The sequence below is a fragment of the Triticum aestivum genome, chromosome 2B (assembly GCF_018294505.1).
Source record: "Triticum aestivum cultivar Chinese Spring chromosome 2B, IWGSC CS RefSeq v2.1, whole genome shotgun sequence".
In the NCBI taxonomy this organism is placed as follows: Eukaryota; Viridiplantae; Streptophyta; class Magnoliopsida; order Poales; family Poaceae; genus Triticum; species Triticum aestivum.
The window spans coordinates 237,920,236-237,927,356 of NC_057798.1; positions in this window are offsets into that span (position 1 = coordinate 237,920,236).

The following is a 7,121-nucleotide window of genomic DNA, read 5'->3' on the forward strand; positions in this document are numbered from 1 at the left end:
CTCCGCGGTTTGGGTTTCACCCTCCATCCTTTCGTGAGGGGGCTCATGTTCTATTATGGGCTAGATTTTCATGATCTGGCTCCAGATGCCATCCTCCATATCTCGTCGTTCATTATCGTGTGCGAGGCTTTTCTTCATGTCACACCACACTTCGGCTTATGGCTCAAGACCTTCAATGTGAAGCCGAAGATGATCGAGGGACGACACGTGGAGTGTGGAGGTGTCGTAATAAGCAGAAACACCGATGCCCCATGGCCGGAGGGTTCTTTCCCGGAAGTATTTGACGTATGGCAGCGGAGGTGGTTTTATGCCAAGGCCCCAAGGGGCACAAACTGGGTAGCCGGCCCTGAGTTCCGCTCAGGCCCTCCGTCGCAGTTGGCGTCCTGGAGAGATGTAGGACGTAATTGGGGGCCCGTAGGCAATGTACCAATACTGCAGAACCGCATCCGGGAGCTTCTCGAGAGGGATATCAACCTCGTTAGCGTAATGCAAGTGATGTTAATCCGGTGGATGTTGCCATGCCAACGCCGGCCTCTTCGGATGTGGGAGTTCAATCCGGAGGGTCCGCAGACTGTGAAGCACTTCTTCGGCTTAAAGCTCGAAGATATGTGCAAATTATTCTTCGGACGGAAGGTAACGTGTCCGGATACCACCGAGGATGCGGGCCTAAGCTGCAACCGCCTAGATACTCAAGTAAGTGGCCTCGATACCGGACACCCCGTTTTGTATTTGTCATACTTGTTTATTCTGAACATCATCAGCGTCCAGGAGTGGCTCAGCAAGGCGGAGAGAATCAGGTGTCCGACACCACTTCCCGAAGGCTCGCCCGCCCTTACCGTGGCCAAGATGCTCGACCGGGTACTCAACTGAATGCCCTCGGGGAAAGACAAGGGGAAGGATGAGAAATCCGAACCCCAAACACTACACATCCGAACCGGGGATAGTCGGGGAGGAAAGGTCGAGGCTGCCTCCCCACGCAGGAAGAAGAGGGCCGCCTCCGAAGATTTGGAGGCAGAGATGCCCAAATTGGGGAAAAATGGATCCCCAGGGGTCCTCTCCCCAACAAGCACCCTCACCGCATCATGCCCTCGAGCGGGCCAACCCTCCAACGAGTCGTAAGTCAATTGTTAACTTTAAAGGTACCATATTTCTCCTGGATCAATGAGAAAGACTCAACTTTTTGCAGTCCGGCTGGCAGCTCTTCTCAACAGGGATCGTCTTTGGGCGACCTACCTTCGGAGATGATGGAGAGCGAGACCCCACCTGCCTCTCCGGTTCTTGACGCGGGCGACACCGAGGTGTCGTCACGGAGGAGCCCGGACCCGCCAAGGCCGGAAGCCAACGCGTCAGCCGCCCTAAGTCCGGACGTACTGACGGGCTTACTAGAGCGAGCTGCGCTCTCGGAGGAGCACCGCTCATTAATGAGCGCGGTGCTCAAGAAGATTTCATCCGCTACAAGCGGTTTGAATGAAGCATTCACAAGTCTGCTCAGAGGCTTTGAGGTATGTAATGGAAAACTCACTATTTCTCTGGTTGTAAGGCACACGCTAGGTGTGCTCCATATAGATAGCAGCCCCTGAGACTCTGGTTGCCCGCCCTAGGCGGCAAACGGGGGATCATAAACCAATGATAGTTCTGTAAACGTGTGCATGTTCCTGTGGGTCCGGCCGCCGGCCCGTCTGTTGAAGTTGTCGAACTATCGAGGCAAATTGGGTCGATTGATGCCGAAATTACTATGGTGAATGAGCGGCTGGATACATCACAAGGTATGTTCCCCGTCTCCCATTGCATAGGAAAACATTAAGGTGGCATGTATTAATATATTTTGTTCGGACTGCAGATGGTGCTGCTGCCGTGGAGGCCCTGAGGGCTGAACTTGCTCTAGCCAAGGAACAAGCTCGGGTGAGCAATGCGGCTGCCCTAAAGGCGGCTGAGGAATTGAGAGCCGAACAGGCTGCTCATCGCCGAAGCGAGGAAAAGATAGCCGAAATGGCTATCGAGTTAAAACATGCCGCTGACCGGTACGAGCTCCTGAAGAAGGAGCATGAAGATAAATCGGCTGACCTGAGCAAGGCACTGAATGCCACCAAGGAAATACGGACCGAGCTCAGGGGTGCGCGGGAGGAGCTTCAACAGGCCGGAAAAATCACGGCTGGAGGCTCATACTTGCTGCAGACGAAGTTCTTCGATACGAAGTACGCTCCCCTTGATGGACGTTGGAGCTCGCCGGACGCGTATGCGGACCTGGCGAAGAGTACGGCTGATGCTTTGGAGTTCTTCAAAGGTCAGGGTGAAAAGGAGGTGGAGAAGCTTTTTTTGTCGCAGTTCCATGCTCCCGCTCGCCCGCTGCCGTTAAGTGATAAGATGGCTGCTGTGGCGGAGCTTCACAGGCTGTCCGGTCTTGCGATGCGGTCCGTAATAGATCATCTTTGGCCGAAGGATCCTAAGCCAGACATCTACTTTGGTTTAGTGCAACAGTTCCTTGGGGCCGTGCCCCGGATCGATGCCATGAGGAGGTCAGCATGCATAGAGGGTGTGCAGATGGCCCTTGCACGCGTTAAAGCGTATTGGACGGATATGGATGCCACTATGATAGCGTCTCAGGATCCGGTAGGGGGTCAATATCCGACCGGGCACTACTTGGCGCAGGTCACGGAGGGTGCCCGCCTGATAGAGGCGCAGTGCCCGAAGGATCTCCTCTTTGAGTGATGATTCAAATTATTGTAAAAACATTTTGATTAGAAGGTTATATTTATAATTTGTGTCTGAAAATATGAATGTGTCCCCTGTGCTGCCGTTTATATATATATATGTGTGTGTGTGTGTGTGTGTGTGTGTGTGTGTGTGTGTATGTGTGTGTGTGTGTGTGTGTAATTCGAAAGATAGCAGTCGTTGGCTTCAGCCCTCACGCATAAAATGCGGGGGTGTTCGCGAAAAAATGTGCCTGATCACTCTTTACCCAATGTCTTGGTCCGGCAAGGAGGTGATCACACGTCGAACTAGGCAACCGGACTATATAGCTGTAACACTTTTGCTTAGCCGCGGGATTCTAATATTGGGGCTACTATGTAGCCCCTGGTATCATCGCGTGCATCCGAATACGGGCGCGTATGTTCCGGGAAATGGCCCTTCGTTAAGGCGGAGGAATCCTAGATATTCTGGTAAGTCGTCGAGTGGTTGATTAGTCTCTCGTTGTATCATGATGGTTAGTTTTCGGCTTTCTCTACTGAGGTGCTCATCCGGAATAACCAGGGCACAATCGCAGTAGTTCTCCTTTGGCCACCTTAGCCGATTATAACGGAACGTAAGGCGGCAAACCCAGGAGCCGGGCAATCCCAACATTTGACCAAAGACATGATTCGGAGCTGATGCATATAAGGCCAAACTCGTGACGCCGAACACTCCCGAAGGTATTCGGACTTTCTAACAGATGATGGGCTCAAGAATGCCCATTCATTATAAACCCTGTATGTCCAGGTGCGTGCATTAATCTGTCGTGGCATAATGCCAAAAACGGCAGTATCCTCTGTGGGTATGGAACCCGTGGGATGATGAAACAACAAGAGGCAATAGAAAAGGTTTACACAGTGGCTTAATCTAAAAGAAACATGTTGGACAGGGCCCTGCTGCACGTCTGTGCCTTTGTCTCCGTTGTGCCGCATCCTGGAAGGGTTTCGCGCGAATGTTGTCTGAGAAAAAAAAGGATCTCATAGAAGAGTGCAACGTAAGTGTGCGATGGATAGTAGAAAATGTAAAATGCTGGCCTGCCAATAAGGTTGAGCCGAGAGTGTGGGGCTTTATTATTGGCCCTTGGTGTCCGCTATAGGATTACATATACAATTGCCCTGGTTTAATGTGGGCTGCCGGACTTGTCTAACCGTGTCTGTGGTCTTAGCGACCTGGTATAATTTGGTTTTAGAGGCCGCTTATAGTCCGGCCGCTAGGGCCGTCACGTATTCCTCTGCGCGTGAAAGGCGCTGCGTGGACCGGGCATCTTGAGTGTAAGGTAGCCATAGTGCGGTAATGCGTTGAAGCGGGCGAAGGCTGTTCTTCCAAGCAATGCTTGATAGCTGCTTTGGAAGGGTGCGATGATGAAGACTAGTTCCTCGCTTCTGGAGTTGCCTGGAGAACCGAATGTTACCTCCAATATAACGGAGCCCTGGCTATAGGCTTCAACGCCTGGTATCACCCCTTCAAAGGTGGTATGAATTTTCCTAATTCTGGATGAGTCTATCCCCATCCTGCGGACAGTGTCCTCATATATTAAATCGAGACTGCTGCCACCGTCCATGAGGACATGAGTGAGATGGTATCCGTCGATTGTTGGGTCAAGCACCAAGGCATTTGATCCTTCGCGCCGAATGCTAGTTCGGCCGTCTAGGTGATCGAAGGTGATCGAACAAGACATCCAACAGTTAGGTGTGGGTACGATGGGCTCTATATCGCGTGCGCCTTTATGGGCGCGTTCGTGCCTTTCCAAGGATGTGCGAGTCGCGTGGATCATGTTCGCTGTTTTAACCTCTGGTGGGAATGTTTTCTGTCCCCCAGTGTTTGGTTGGCGAGGTTCATCCTCGTCTTCACTTGGTGTTTCCCTTCCCTTGTGTTCAGCGTTTAGCTTGCCGGTCTGCTTGAAGACCCAGCACTCTCTGTGCGTGTGGTTCGCAGGTTTGTCGGGGGTGCCATGAATTTGGCATAGTCTGTCCAGAACTCTGTTCAGATCGGACGGTCCCTCTTTACTGCCTTTAGGTTGCTTATTTTGCTAGTTAGATCGAGAGCCTCGGAATCCGGCATTGACCGTTATGTTGTCCGGGCTCTCTTCCTTGTTTTGGCGTTTGTTTTTATTACGCCGTTGTTTCCTGTTGCCATCCCTAATTTCGGATGTGCTGGGGTCGCTGGTGCCTTTATGGGCGAGCCAGCTATCTTCTCCCGCACAAAAGCGGGTCATGAGACTTGATAGGGCTGCCATTGTCCTTGGCTTTTCTTGGCCGAGGTGTCTGGCGAGCCACTCATCCCGGATGTTGTGCTTGAATGCCGCTAAGGCTTCGGCATCCGGACAGTCAATGATTTGATTCTTCTTAGTGAGGAATCTGTTCCAAAGCTTGCGGGCAGATTCTCCGGGTTGTTGCATTATGTGACTTAAATCGTCAACATCCGGAGGCCGGACATAAGTCCCTTGAAAATTGGCCCTGAAAGCGTCCTCTAGTTCTTCCCAGCTCCCGATTGAACTTTCGGGGAGGCTTTTCAGCCAGTGCCGGGCCGGTCCCTTTAGTTTGAGGGGAAGGTATTTGATGGCATGGAGGTCATCTCCATGAGCCATGTGTATGTGGAGGATAAAGTCCTCGATCCAGACCCCTGGGTCTGTCATTCCGTCGTATGCCTCTATGTTTACAGGTTTAAAGCCCTGTGGGAATTCATGGTCCAGTACTTCATCAATAAAGCATAGGGGGTGAGCAGCCCCTCTGTATCTGGACGCGCTGTGGCATGCCGTCATCTGTTGTTGTGTTCGGTGTTTGTTCCGAACTGGTGTTTGGTTGTCATGATTGTTTTGACGACCATAGTCCTTCGCCGGGGTGTCTCTTTTAGATCCGTAGATGGACCTAGCTGCGCCAGCTTTCTTCTCTGGGTGCTCACGTAAATCGTGGGCGTCTTTGGCAGCTGATTTGTTGCGATTATGAAGTGGTACTCCTGGTCTCTTGGTCGTGTTGTTCTTTGGTGGAACGGCCTGGTCGTCGAATTCTGGCAGTAGCTTGCGTTTTGGGTAGCTCTTTGTATGGCGATCGTCGCCATATCATTCTTCAGTGTCTAGCACTTTGTTCCATCTGCGATTGAGCGTTTCCTGTGCGGCTTTAAGCCATTGCTTCTGCTTCTTCAGACTTCTCGCTGTGGCCATAAGCTTTCTATGGAGGTTCTCTCGTTCCACGCGTTCTTCTGGGACGATGAATGTGTCGTCATCCGGACTGTCTTCTTGTCCTGGGCCGGATTGGTGAACTCGTCCCTCTGGATCGTTTTCTTCGGGCGTATGACTCGGACTATGTTCGGCGTGACCTGGTTCGTCCTGCTCCATCGCTGGTTCTGTTTGGTCATTGTTGCCATCGGGGTTGACCGGAGTATCCATTCTTCTGGCGCTCTTGCTGATATTTTTATTGTTGCCAGATTTGGAACGGCGTCTGCGCTGTCGCTTTGGCTTTTGCCCAGGGGTGTTATCTTCCGGATCATCGCCGTCGCCTTCCTTGGGCGTATCCACCATGTATATATCGTGTGGCGAGGCGTGAATCTGGCACCTCATAGATTCTGAGTCCTCTCCTGCATCGTCGTTCAAACCGTTGATGCCTTCGGAGTCGAAGTCCAGCACATGGGTTAAATCATCAACCGTGGCTATGAAGTGGGTGGTGGGTGGGCGAAGAATGTCTTCATCGCCTGCTTCCCACTCGAGCCGGATATAGTTCGGCCCGAGATTCTCTGTCAAAGAGAGGGTTTTGAATGAGTGTAGCATGTCGCCGAAGGGAGAGTGCTGAAAGATGTCCGCCGCGGTGAACTCCATCACCGGAGCCCAACCGAGATCGGCGGGCCCGGGGACGCACGGACTGGAGCCTTCAACCGGACACGAGTCCAGGGGCCTGGGGTCACCGCTTTCCTCAAAAGTGAAGCCTGTGTTCGGCTCCATCGCCGATGAGGGTACGGCCTGTGGGGCGGGCTCCAGCCCTCCATCTTTAGGCAACGCAACCTGTCCTGGATTTAGGTCTGAGGCTTCTACCGGGATGATATCCCGAGCGACGTCTGACAGCAGGTCTAAGCCGTGCTCGTCGCGACTGTTCGGCGCTTCTGGCGCTGGCCCGAATCCGTCGAAGATCAAGTCCCCGCGGATATCCGCCGTGTAGTTCAGGTTTCCGAACCTTATTTGATGGCCGAGTGCATAACTATCGATCTGCTCCAAGTGGCCAAGCGAATTGGCCCGCAGCGCGAAGCCGCCGAACACGAAGATCTGTCCGGGGAGGAAAGTCTCACCCTGGACAGCGTCGTTAATGACGATTGAAGGAGCCATCGAGCCTGACAACGACGTCATAGAGGAACTCTCAATGAAACCACCAATGTCGGTGTCAAAACCGGCAGATCTCGGGTAG